General features: G+C 39.3%; 1 non-coding gene across 1 annotated transcript; it reads right to left on the bottom strand.

The window, feature by feature from the left end:
• Window positions 1-145: 145 nt before the first annotated feature.
• On the bottom strand, window positions 146-252 carry LOC117277593 (small nucleolar RNA R71). The gene has a single exon (XR_004507902.1). It is a non-coding gene; the product is annotated as a small nucleolar RNA R71 (small nucleolar RNA).
• Window positions 253-12,562: the final 12,310 nt, after the last annotated feature.

Below are 12,562 nucleotides of genomic sequence, written 5' to 3'. Positions count from 1 at the left end.
ATGAAGTTTAATTAAGGGCATTCCCCTTCACACTTAAAGATGATGCAAAGTAGCGGCATCGAAGCTTGGTCCAGGGATCAATTAGAACATGGTAGGAGATGACCAAAAATTTCTTGATACATATTTCTCCTCAACTAAGATTGGCAAGTTTAGAAGAAAAATTCATAACTTCTGCCAGAAAGATACTAAAACCGTGTTTGAAGCTTGGGAGAGGTTTAAGGAATTTATTCGAAAGTGTCAACATAGCGGAATTGAACTCTGGATGCAACTCCAGGAATTTTGGGATGGATTGACACCGACCTGACGTAGAATATTGAGTAATGCAGTTGGAAGCTCGTTGATGAAGAAGACTCCAGAAGAGATAGTCACAATATTAGATGAGTTGTCTGAAGATGAAAACTAGTGGCCCTCTGAGAGTGCTGAAAGAAGAAGATCAACCGATGTTCACTAAGTTGATGCTAATACATCTGTGCAGGTACAACTTGATGCTATGGCTATGGAAATACGAAGGCTGACCTTAGCTTCGATACAAAGTGAGCCTCATGCAACATGTAATATATGTGGAGGAGGACACCCTACTCATGAGTGTCAAGCCTCAACTGAGGAAGTGAATGCTATGGGGAATTATAAATTCAATGCAATTGGTCATAAGCACCCCTATTTTTCATGGAGTTCACCTGGGGTACTGCAAATGCATGGCAACAAAACAAACCTAGATTTTAGGGACAAGGAGCTCTTGGTTTTGTGAAACAACCAAGGCCGCAATTTCAGCCTCAACAGTAAAATCTGCCTGGTAACTGATGAGAGGCTAGATGCTCATGGGGCAACAATTCGAAATCTAGAGAAGCAAGTGGGACAAATTGCAACTATATTGTTTGAGAGAATTCCAGGAACTCTCCCAGCTGATACTAAGAGAAATCCCAAGAAACAGTGAATGTTGTGACCTTGAGAAGCGGGCAAGTATTGAAACATCCCACTCCAACCCAAAAAGAGGTTTTACCTGAAAAAGAAAGTGGGGAGAAGCTGAAAATTGAAGTTGATAAGAAGAAGAAAGGCAAGAAGAGAGCCGAGAAAAAGAAAGAGCAAACCTCAAGAAGGGAGGAATCTAATGAGAGCGAGCATATGCGTGCTCTACCGTTTCCCCAAAAGCTATATAGAGAAAAGATGGACAAGCAGTTTAAGAGATTTCTGGATATGCTAAAATAGGTTAATGTAAATTGGCCATTCACTGAAGTCCTCTCACAAATGCCAGGTAATGCAAAATTCTTGAAGGATATCCTTACAAAGAATAGGAAGATAGAAGAGACCTCAGTGGTCAAGCTCACAGAGCATTGCAGTGCAATCTTGCAAAATAAACTTCTGCAAAAGTGTGAAGATTCAGGGAGTTTTACTATACCTTGCTCTTTAGGCACTATTAATTCTGATAAGTCTTTATGTGATTCTGATGCCTCAATTAATCTAGTGCCTTTGTCTATTTATAGGAAACTGGAGAATGAGATTGGAGAGATAAGGTCTGTACTAATATCTTTGCAGATGGCAGACGAAACAACTATAATACCCGATGGGATAGTGGAGATGTCTTAGTCTGGGTAGATATGTTTGTATTCCCTATAGATTTTATTGTGGTGAAAACGGAGGAGAACAAGGAGGCCCCCCTTATCCTAGGAAGACCATTCTTAGCGACTGGTAGAGCAATATTAGACATACATGATAGAAAACTCATGCTTAGAGTGGTTGAGGAGATGGTGACTTTCAAGATGGATATAGAAACGGGGGTAAAAAAGGAGAAGCCAGCTGCAAGTGTTGAATGGAAGGTGAAAGGCGTGAAAGAGAAGGTTGCAGTTAGGGAAAAACACAAGTGTGGGGTGTACCTGAAGAAGGCTGAGAAAAAGCTGTTTGCATGGATGTGTGCACTAGTTCAGGCAAGACGAATGGAGCCCGACTTCAACTCAGACCCCAACTAGAGATTTAGGGAAGTTTCCTCTACCTTATGTTGTATGTATCTCTATTAGTTTCCTTTTGTTAGTTGTAGTAGTTAGAGAGAGAAAAAAATAGAAAAAAAAACGTAAAAATTTTATAATTTTTGATTTATCCCAATGATGGATATCATTCAACAGGTTTCTTGAGGGAATTAAGTCGAAGGAAAATGACAAAAAGGATTTTCTTGTGTAGGTAGTATACTTATTCGCCCATAGCTTTTCTTTGTGCCACAGTTCTTTTTCAAGGGTTTTGTTTGAACCCGGTATAGTTAGTTTTTATTTTTATTAGTAGTAGAAAAACTTGTGCTGTGATTTGAATTGAATGCAATATCTCGTGACTTAGTTATGCCTTGAGAATAGTGAGTGCTTTAGTTGTGATGCTTGGGCTCAGGTTTTGACACTTGTATAAGTACCTTAAATTGTATGATCTTAACTTTGCTTAACTTCTTTGACTAGAGTGTCTTGATGAGTCCGATCCTGAGTGAGTTAGGTGCCATGTGTGTGTGAGGTTTTGTGTTATTTTGTGCATTGCATTTGATGTCTAGAACTTTCCCCGTGTCTTTGCAAAGTGAAATAGTAGTTTTATTCAGTCTTGGAAGTGATATATCTGTTCTCTGCCTTTGAGCCAGTTATATGCCTTTACCCACCCAATTGTTATGTATCTTAGTTAATTTGAGCCTATAATCTTGTTTCTTTGGCAACCACATTACAAGCCTTACCCATATTTTTGAATAGATCATATATTTGAACCTCGTACCTCTCATGAGCACTTGAATTTGTTATGAACTTAATAAAAGTTAAAGTGTGGGTTGTTGGATTGTCTTTTGAGTGGATATAATGAAATAAAGAGAAAGGTGCAATGTCTTGAAAAGGTAAGAGCCACTTGAATTGAAAAAGAAAGAAAAACAATGGTGTATTGTTGTGTAATTATTGTTTGACAGTGGTAACTCTTGATGTAATTATGCTTAAAGAAATAGGGAGTTAATGCATATTGATGTGAAGGTGGAGTTTTGGTTTGACATAAGTGTGGGGTTTGAATGTAAAAGTGTATGTATTAAAGTGCTTAGGGAGGTATAGTCACTCTTATATCTAAATGTATCCTACCCGTCCCACAGCTTACATTACAACCATTTAAAGTCCTATTTGATCCTTGACTGAATGAACTCAATTAGTAGAGTAGTACACTACGGGAACGCATGTGGTGCATCTTTTGTGACATATGAATATTGTTTCTGAGAGTGAGTCATTTATCTCTATCTTGAGTTCCTAACTGTTCTTAAGTTTATGGTGTGTGGAACTACTCTTAATTTTTGTGTGAGGGCACTTGATTCATGAAGGAAATGTAATGTCTTTGACCTCTGTGTTAGAGTAAGTGAGCGGGTTATAAATAATGCGTGGTGCTTTTGAGTCAAATCTTGAGGCTAGGATGTTACACTATTGTGCTTAGTCTATTTTACATATTCTGGGTGTGATGAGTAAGGAGGGTTGTTTAAAAAGGTTGTGTCTTTCTAAAGCATAGTTTGATTGCTCGAGAAGAGCAATGGTTTAAGTCTGGGGTGTTAATGGTAGGCTATAATCTCGTATTTTAGTCGCTTATTGCACTCTAATTTATTGTACTTTAATTGAGTTCGAGCTTTAATCCCCAGTGTTTTGCACTAATTGTGTGTTTTATGCCTTGTAGGAGTGATTCCGAGCTATGAAGATTTTGTGGAATGAATTCGAGTGATTTGGAGATTTGAAGTCTGAGTAAAAGCCCAAGGGATTAAGTCGGGATCGTGTTCGGGGGTTGAGAACCACGTCTGGATATCAAAACATCAAGAAAACTCCGTACTCTAAGAAAACAACACACTCGTGGCCCGTGGGGCAGCACATGGCATGCCGCGCCTATACAAAATCCCTACTGCGTGTTAGAACTAGATCTCTAAAGTTTCCCACTAATGCCCCTCCTGGCGCGTCGCCCCATGCGGCATGCCTGTACAACATTTACAGAGTGATTGTCCAATTTCGCATAGGAAAAGGTATTTTCATTTGGGCCCGACCCTACTTGGTATATATACATGGAAAGACGTTATTTTCAGGACTTTTAACACATCTAAGACCTAGGGAGGCTAAGGAGGAGTTGGAGAAGCAAAAGCACAAGGAATTCATCATTCAATCCTCACTCAAGACACGAGTTTGGGTCGTTTTATGTTTTCCTTTAACTTAAACATATTTGTTAAAAATTTCTCCATATCTATGGAATAGTCCTATTTAGGGTTTGATGGATTTGGTGTATTGATATTTATTTGTGGATTATAACTCTAGTTTATGAATTGAATCATTTTTAATAATTTAATTGTTGCATCTATATTCACTAGTTCATGTAATCGAGAGAGACATAACTTGTGATATCTTTGCATTATATTTTGTTGGTTGAATTCATATATTCTTCTTAGTAATCAAAAGAAGCTAGTTGAATCATTGATTAAATATAGCTAGGAGGATAATCGAGAGAGGTTCTCCTAAAGACCAATCTACTACGAATTCTTGCATATCCTCACGTGCTTAAAATTGGTTCATCTTGTGAGGTTGAGACTTAATCGAGAGAGGAGTTTCTTCTAAACGTGTGAACTAATAATTGAGTGAATTCAAGAGACTCACTTGAACATTAGAAGTGGATTATCTAGAGTTAGATCCCAAACAATTTTCTTGCACCAATTCCATCATAACTCTATTTTCTCCCACTGATAACCTTCTTTGCTTACTCATTGTTGCTATTGTCATAAGTCAATAGTTTAGACTCTTAGTTAATTTTAGTTTTAAATCACATAATTCTCAATTGTTGATCATCTTGGATAACAATCTAGCTACAAACTATGATAATATTGTTTAACTCCAATCCATGTGGATACAATATTATATATTACTATATTCGACTAGCAAGCATATTTAGGTGTTTGTTTTGTGCTCATCAACGTCGACCTACACGACATTGGGGGTAGACGGCTTATATGGTTGGGCTGACATCGGACGTCATGCCACACACATGGTGGTATTATGAGTGTACATCTCGGCTTATATGGTTGGGCTGACATCGGATTCCATGCGAAAAGCACGGTGGTGTATCGGTACTAAAGATCTTCCAACTTTAAATATTGAAACTTACGTGAAATTTATCCTTTTTCCTAACTTGATACTTAAATATTGTTTGAGGCCCTCATTGATTTCATGTTTCTTTCACATTGTACTGTTACTCGTTCTATTGAGAGGGTGTTTAGTTTTTCATAGTAGTACTATTCCAATTGTACTAACGTCCCTTTTGTCGGGGGCGCTGCATCTTTAATGGATGCATGTGGTTCCACAGCAGGAAGCACAGAACAGTGATAGCAATACACCCTCTCCTCGACTGACTTGGTGAGACCCACTTCAATTCGGGGTCTTGTATCTCTTGTCCCTTGTGTATAGCATTTTGAGGTATAGCCGGGGCTTTGTTGTCGGCGTTGTCATAGCAGTCTTTTGCTTCTGTTAGAGGCTTCGTAGACATAGTGTGGGTTGTACCTCGTTTTGGGAATGTTAAACTAAAAGTGTTATAATTGTATCACCTATTCCACTTCAACTATGATTGTATAGTGTACTATTTTTGAGACTTGCTAATGACGCAACTTATGTCAATGAACTGGTGTTGTTCACATGACATCTTACTATCTAATTAATGAAATGTATATTCTCTTTATTCATGGGTGAGTTCGGTAGACGACATTGTCCAGGCTTGCTCGACCGGGGTATCTAGGTTGAACGTCGGTCGCGCTCCCCCGGGTTGAGGCTTGACATCAAATCACTGTATAACCCCACCATACCTATACTCATGGGTGATCCCACGTCACCTCAATCCATAAAAGCCCATCGATGCAATCATGACTGAAGATTCTTCCTTTAACCTTAACCGATAAGCCTTAGAACCAAATTTCAACATCCATGACTCCTTCTGGTTCTCTTATAACACACTGTATCTATCTCAACCAGTTGCAACAAATCATAAATATATTCACAAGATATAACCGCAATACACTTCCTTCATAGCTTCCCCGGTCTCACACTGTTAGTCAGTTGAATACTTCGTAAACATATTCAAGAATAGTAGTAAAACACTCTATACTCGTCCTTGTAATAGTCAAGGCTGCTTCCTCAAATGCTCTGAAATGACAAGATGTGTATTCCTCTGAATAGAAGCCTCATATGAAACACATGACTTCAAATGTTCACGCAAGAGATAACCCACCTGCTAGACTCAAATCAACACCTTCCCATGCCCCCACCATGGTCATGACAACTAGGCAACCAAAAACATCGAGACGATGATCAAGCATCCACCACCCTTCTCAACCCACCTGCAACATCACAAGCTGTCGGTGCATGCTGGTACTTGGTGGTCAACATCACATACAGATGAATGGAAAGAAATTGAAGTTGTAGACTTCAAGATCGGACAATAAGGAATGAAAGAAGGTAAGTTTCCTAAATGCCCTGTAGCCACTCGAATATAGGTATGGACGTCATCATATCAATCCACAAAACTCTACTAGACACTTGCTTATGACTGGTAGAACCTATGAACATAGTGCTCTAATACCACCTTGTCATGACCTAAAATACACATAGTCGTGATGGCACCTAACCCATTGCTAGGTAAGCCTAACATACAAATCGATAACCCTAGTGAAATATTAAAACAACAAGAATGATATAACTGAGTTCTATACAATTTCCCAATGACTTGTAGTACAAGTCATGAGCCACTATGATTTAGATTTACAAACTAGTATAAAGAATAAATACAATATATATTTGAAGTTTACATAAATAGAATTTAAAATTATAAACTACCATGAACAAATGGTATCTTGAATCTGGAATGCGGGTACGTATTCAATGCTAGGCTTTGTCTTCCACAGCTATGCAGCTCCAAGATCTGAACATAAGATGCATAAGTGTAGTATGAGTACAACTGACTCCATGCACTCAGTTGTCATAACCCAAAACCCAAACAGTCGTGATGGCGCCCAACGCACTTGCTAGGCAAGCCGGACATTACAATAAGAACCAAAATATTGGAATTTATAGAAATAACATAAGTCTGAAACCTTAAAATAACATAATAGTGCCAATACATGATAACTCCCTCAAGACTGGTAAATAAAGAGTCATGAGCTCTAATATGAAAATTCAAGTATGAAATGACCAAAATACAATATTGTCTGAAATAAAGACAAGTACATAAGAAAAGAGACATCAAGACTGCAGTCGAGAATGCAGTTCTATCTTGAATCTCAATGATGAGCTCTGCTATAAGCCTCAGCAACAAATGATTGGGTCCGACACCTGGATCTGCAGATTTAAGTGCAAAGTGTAGCATGAGTACCACCGACTCAACCTACTCAGCAAGTATCATAACCAACCTCGGCGAGGCAAAAGAAGCAAGAGTTATAAATGATACTTGCTATAACATGTACAGTTCATATATTTAACAAGTACAGAACAATGATTTAATCAAATCATAGGCACATAAGGAACCATCTATGTGTGTGTGCACAAATACTGAAGTACTCTACTCAGTTAAGGATCCAGCATAAAAAGATGATGTATAAGTAAATCAGGTAAATAACACGGAAATTGCAAGTAAAGATGAAATGCAAAATCCAAAACAGACACTGGCAAGATTTTCCTCAAAACTTCTATGTCCGTACCAAAACACGGATAAGTTTTCCTCAATCCGCTTGTCCACCATAAAGAGTGACACATAAGAGGGTGACTGTCACGGCTAAACCTCGGGGAGCACGACCGACGCTCGACCGAGTAAATCTGGTCGATCAAGCCTGTAGATACTTTCTACCCAACTCTTCCATGACCAAGAGAAGACATGATTTCATTAATTAAACAGTAGGAGGTTCATATATACAATACTAAATTGTCTCATTGGTTACATCATTTTAAAGTCCAAAAATACACACATTCTTGTGATTCGAGTAAAACTATAGATTAAAACACAAGATAATCTATTTGACTTTTCCAGCACCTATGTCCAACCCATATAGTGTCTACAAAGACACTAAAAGATACAAAAGATTCATGATAGTGTCGGCGATAAGGCCCCGTCTATACCTTGAGACATTATAAAAATAGGAACAAAAGATAAAATACGTGACCCCGGGATGAAGTAGGGTTCACCAAGTCTGCTAGGAAGAGGATGTACCACTATCGCTGATCAACACTACCTGCTATAAAACCACCTGCATCCATTTAAAGATGCAGCGCCCCCGGCAAAAGGGAAGTTAGTACTGTCGAATAGTACTAGTATGGAAAACTAAACACCATTTCAATAGAATGAATAATGATACAAGGGGAACAGTCAAGAATTCAATAAGAGCTTCAAATAAACTAAAACATCAAGTTAAGGATCACATAAGTTTTCAAGTCATTTTCCATGTATTTAGGTTGGGTGATCTTTAGTGCCGATATACCATAATTCACAATACCACCGTATTGTTACACGGAGTCCGATCACGACCCGGCCGTCTAGGTCGTCTCATTTGAGACATCAACCATAACCATAAATTCAATTATCATTTCCAGCACAGTCACCACCATGTGTGCGGCATGGCGTCCAATCACGGCCCGATCGGCTAGGCCGTCTCACCCAAGATATTACCTTTTTCAGTCAATCATCTCACATCATATTTCTTTCATATCCTTTCAGTTTATTGGCACTAGTGGCCACAATTATAAAGTCATTCTTGGCACTTGGTCGTATTTCATAATTCCAGTCCCTTTTTTCCATATTCAAACATAATTATCATTATCAACAACAATAAGGCTTTCCATTCAAGACATTAAATTCATATACGAGCAATTTGGGAATCTTAGGTACATATAGGATTTTCATACAAGTTGGCATAACAACCTTTATTTCGTTCTTGACTTGAAGTCTTAACATTTCTAGCACATATTCCACATTTTGAACACGTCCTCAAATGGTAAGATGACATGAAGAAGCATTTAGAATAAATATTGAACATACATCCTTCAACACAAACACATTAGGAATAGCCAATTCTATAATGATCACTTTGGGACTTACACCAATTAAATGAACACCATGTGATTCGATTCTAAGAAAAAGGGGGTTTAGCCAAAATACCTCGATTGAGCTTCCTTAAACTCTTAAAACATTCCAGAATTATCAAAAACTTCAATCTATTTTACAAATACAACAAGTTGAACCAAAATTAGGAAGATGATCATGATTCTAGCTCATTTGAGCATATTATCAAACACTAGGTGTGCATTAAGGTTTTTAAGGCGCTTTTGTGAAAGATTCCACCATTCCCCAACCCATTCTCTACCATTTTTAGCTCACAACCTTATTATACCCTTTGATAACACATGCATGCAAGATGAACAACTCCCATGCCCAAAACGTATCTTACGAATTATCCAATTCTAGACAAAATTTGAAATTGAGGGTTAGGGTATAGAATCTTACCTTTAGGATGAAGACCTAGTGAGTTTTCCTTGTTAATCTTCAACGATTCGAGCAAGAATTTAAGGATAATTTGTTGAAGATCACTCTCTCACTCTCAAAATGTTAGATTTTAGCTAAAAAAATGGGACAAAATGTCTAATTAACGAAGCTCCAGAACAGGGTATGCGGTCGCATATGCAATCGGAGAATGGATATGCGGTCCGCAAATCGGCCGCATAATTTGGTGCCCAAAACTAGAAAAAAATCTGCCTGGGTCTGCGGTAGTTATGCGGCCCACAGACCTGTTATGCAGTCGCATAATGCGGCGTAGAACCTCCCTTCAGAAAAATCCTAATGCTGATTTTGCGACAAAAGTGCGGCCCGCGAAATGGTTATGCGGTCACATAATTGGCCGCAAAATTGACATAACAAATGGCCCAAGTAGCTGCTCCACTCTGCGGCCATTCTGCGGCCCGCAGAGTGATTATGCGGCCGCATAATGGGCCACACAAATGCCTATTCCCGTAAAATATTTTCCTTCAACTCCCCAGCACACCGTTCAATCAAAAAAGTCCGAACCGCGGCGAGCTTGCGAGCGGCGAAGAATTTCTACTATAATTAACCTCTACAGGCCCCCGACATCACGGAACCCTGATTTTTAGGAAAATTTTCACGGGACCTTACAGTGACCCTAGGGGGATGGATCCATATCCACACACAAACACGACCTATTCAATGTGCATCCCGGCGTGATCACAGACATAATAGTACAATCCGCCTGCCATGGTCACAAGCATAACAACATAATCCGCACGGCATTGTCATAGGCATAACAATACTATCCGCCTGGCATGGTCACATGCATAACAATACAATGAGAGTCTACCCCGGCATAACAGAATCTGGGGTTTTAGGAAAAATTTAACGGGGCCTTACATCCTCCCCCACTTAAGATCATTCATCCTTGAATGAGGGTCAAGGTTCACTATTAGCATCTTATGCAACTCAGTTTTCATACCACACACCATCAGTCCCAAATTTGACTAACTCCTTAAATTTCAAAACATTTCGCTAGAGTTTCCCATGTAACTGGGCCTATTCACCAGTCAGAGAGCCCCAGAAACACATCCTCAAAACATACATATAATCCAATTACGCAATATAACACATTAACAACACCTAATGTGTCCTCATGAGTAATATATTACCAGAAATAGAGCACCCTTAACATCAACTGTACAAAAGATACATATTCGTAGAAGGTAACCCTTAGATTTTTCATAGAACACAACTTTATAAATACATGGCTATTCAAACAAATAAGGATACTTTTTCTTCATTTCTTCCTCAGCTTCCCAAGTAGCCTCTTCAATCTGATGTTTCACCATAGTACTTTCACGGATGTAATATCTTTATTTCTTAACTTTCGGCCTTGCCGATCAATAATAGAAACTAGAATTTCTTCATGTGACAGTTCTTCACTAACTTCAATGGTCTCAACCGACACAATAGCTGACGGATCTCCAACTATCTTCTTCAACATAGACACATGGAATACCGGGCGCACTGATGACATTTCGGGTGGTAGCTCAAGCTTGTACACCACCTGATCAATCCTCCAAATGATTTTGTACAGCCCGACGTACCTCGGACTAAATTTCCCTTTCCTTCCAAATCGCATTACACCCTTCATGGGGGAAACATTCAAGAATACCCAATCATCTTCTTTGAACTCTAGGTCTCTGCGACGAACATTCGAATAGGATTTCTGACAACTCTGAGCAGTCTTCAACCGCTCCTTAATGATTTTAACTTTTTATATAGCCTGATGCATGATGTTTGGCCCTATCAACTCAGCTTCCCCAATTTCGAATTACCTAATGGGAGCTCTATATCTCCTACCATATAATGCCTCAAATGGTGCCATTTGAATACTAGCATGAAAGCTGTTCTTATAAGCAAATTCTATGAGTGGCAAATGATCATCCCAGCTACCCTTGAAGTCAAGAACACAAGCACGCAACATGTCCTCAAGCGTCTGAATAGTCCGCTCTGCTTGCCCGTCGGTCTGTGTATGGAAGGTTGTACTAAGATTCACCTAAGTACCCATACCTTGCTGAAATTTCTTCCAAAACATTTTCGTGAATTGAGCGCCTCGATCGGAAATGATAGAAACTGGAGTGCCATGTAGCCTGACTATTTCCTTGATATACATCTGAGCATACTATTCCGCAGTGTCGGTAGATTTAACTGGCAAGAAATGTGCTAATTTCGTGAGTTGATCCACAATCACCCAAATTGAGTCAAACTTGCACGGAGTGCGTGGTAAGCCTACCACAAAGTCCACATTAATCATTTCCCTCTTCCACTTTGGAATTTCTCTGTTCTGTGCCAACCTACCAGGCCGTTGGTGTTCGGCCTTCTCTTGCTGACAATTCAAACACCTTGCCACAAAGTCCTCCACATTCCTTTTCATGTTATTCCACCAATAGACTTACTTGAAATCACAATACATCTTCGTAGAATCTGGGTGCACGGAATACCTAGAATGTGAGCCTCGGTCATGATTCATTCCCGGAGACCATCTACATTTGGAACACATAGCCGCCCTTGGTACCTTAGTGTACCATCATCCATGCCAAGAGTAAAAGCTACAGTTTTATGTTTATGAATCCCCTCCTTCAATTGTACCAACAATGGATCGTCGTATTGCTTCTCTTTGACTTCCACAACGAGCAATGATTCAGCCCGATCCTGCACAATTACCTCTACTTTACTAGAGTCCGCAAGACGAACTCCCAAACTAGCTAACTGGTTAACCTCCCTGGCTAACGGCCTCTGACATACCTCCAAGTGAGCCAAACTTCTTATAGATTTCCAGCTAAGAGCATCCGCCACCACATTGGCTTTTCCCGGGTGATATAGGATATCAATGTAGTAATCCTTGCGTAACTCAATCCACCTTCTCTGCCTCAAATTCTGCTCCTTTCGTGTGAAAATATATTGAAGGCTCTTATGGTCCGTGAATACATCCACATGGACCCCATACAAATAATGACGCCAAATCTTCAATGCAAAAACCACC

This window comes from Nicotiana tomentosiformis, chromosome 11 (assembly GCF_000390325.3).
Source record: "Nicotiana tomentosiformis chromosome 11, ASM39032v3, whole genome shotgun sequence".
Taxonomy (NCBI): Eukaryota; Viridiplantae; Streptophyta; class Magnoliopsida; order Solanales; family Solanaceae; genus Nicotiana; species Nicotiana tomentosiformis.
This window is presented reverse-complemented; position numbering and strand designations above follow the sequence as displayed.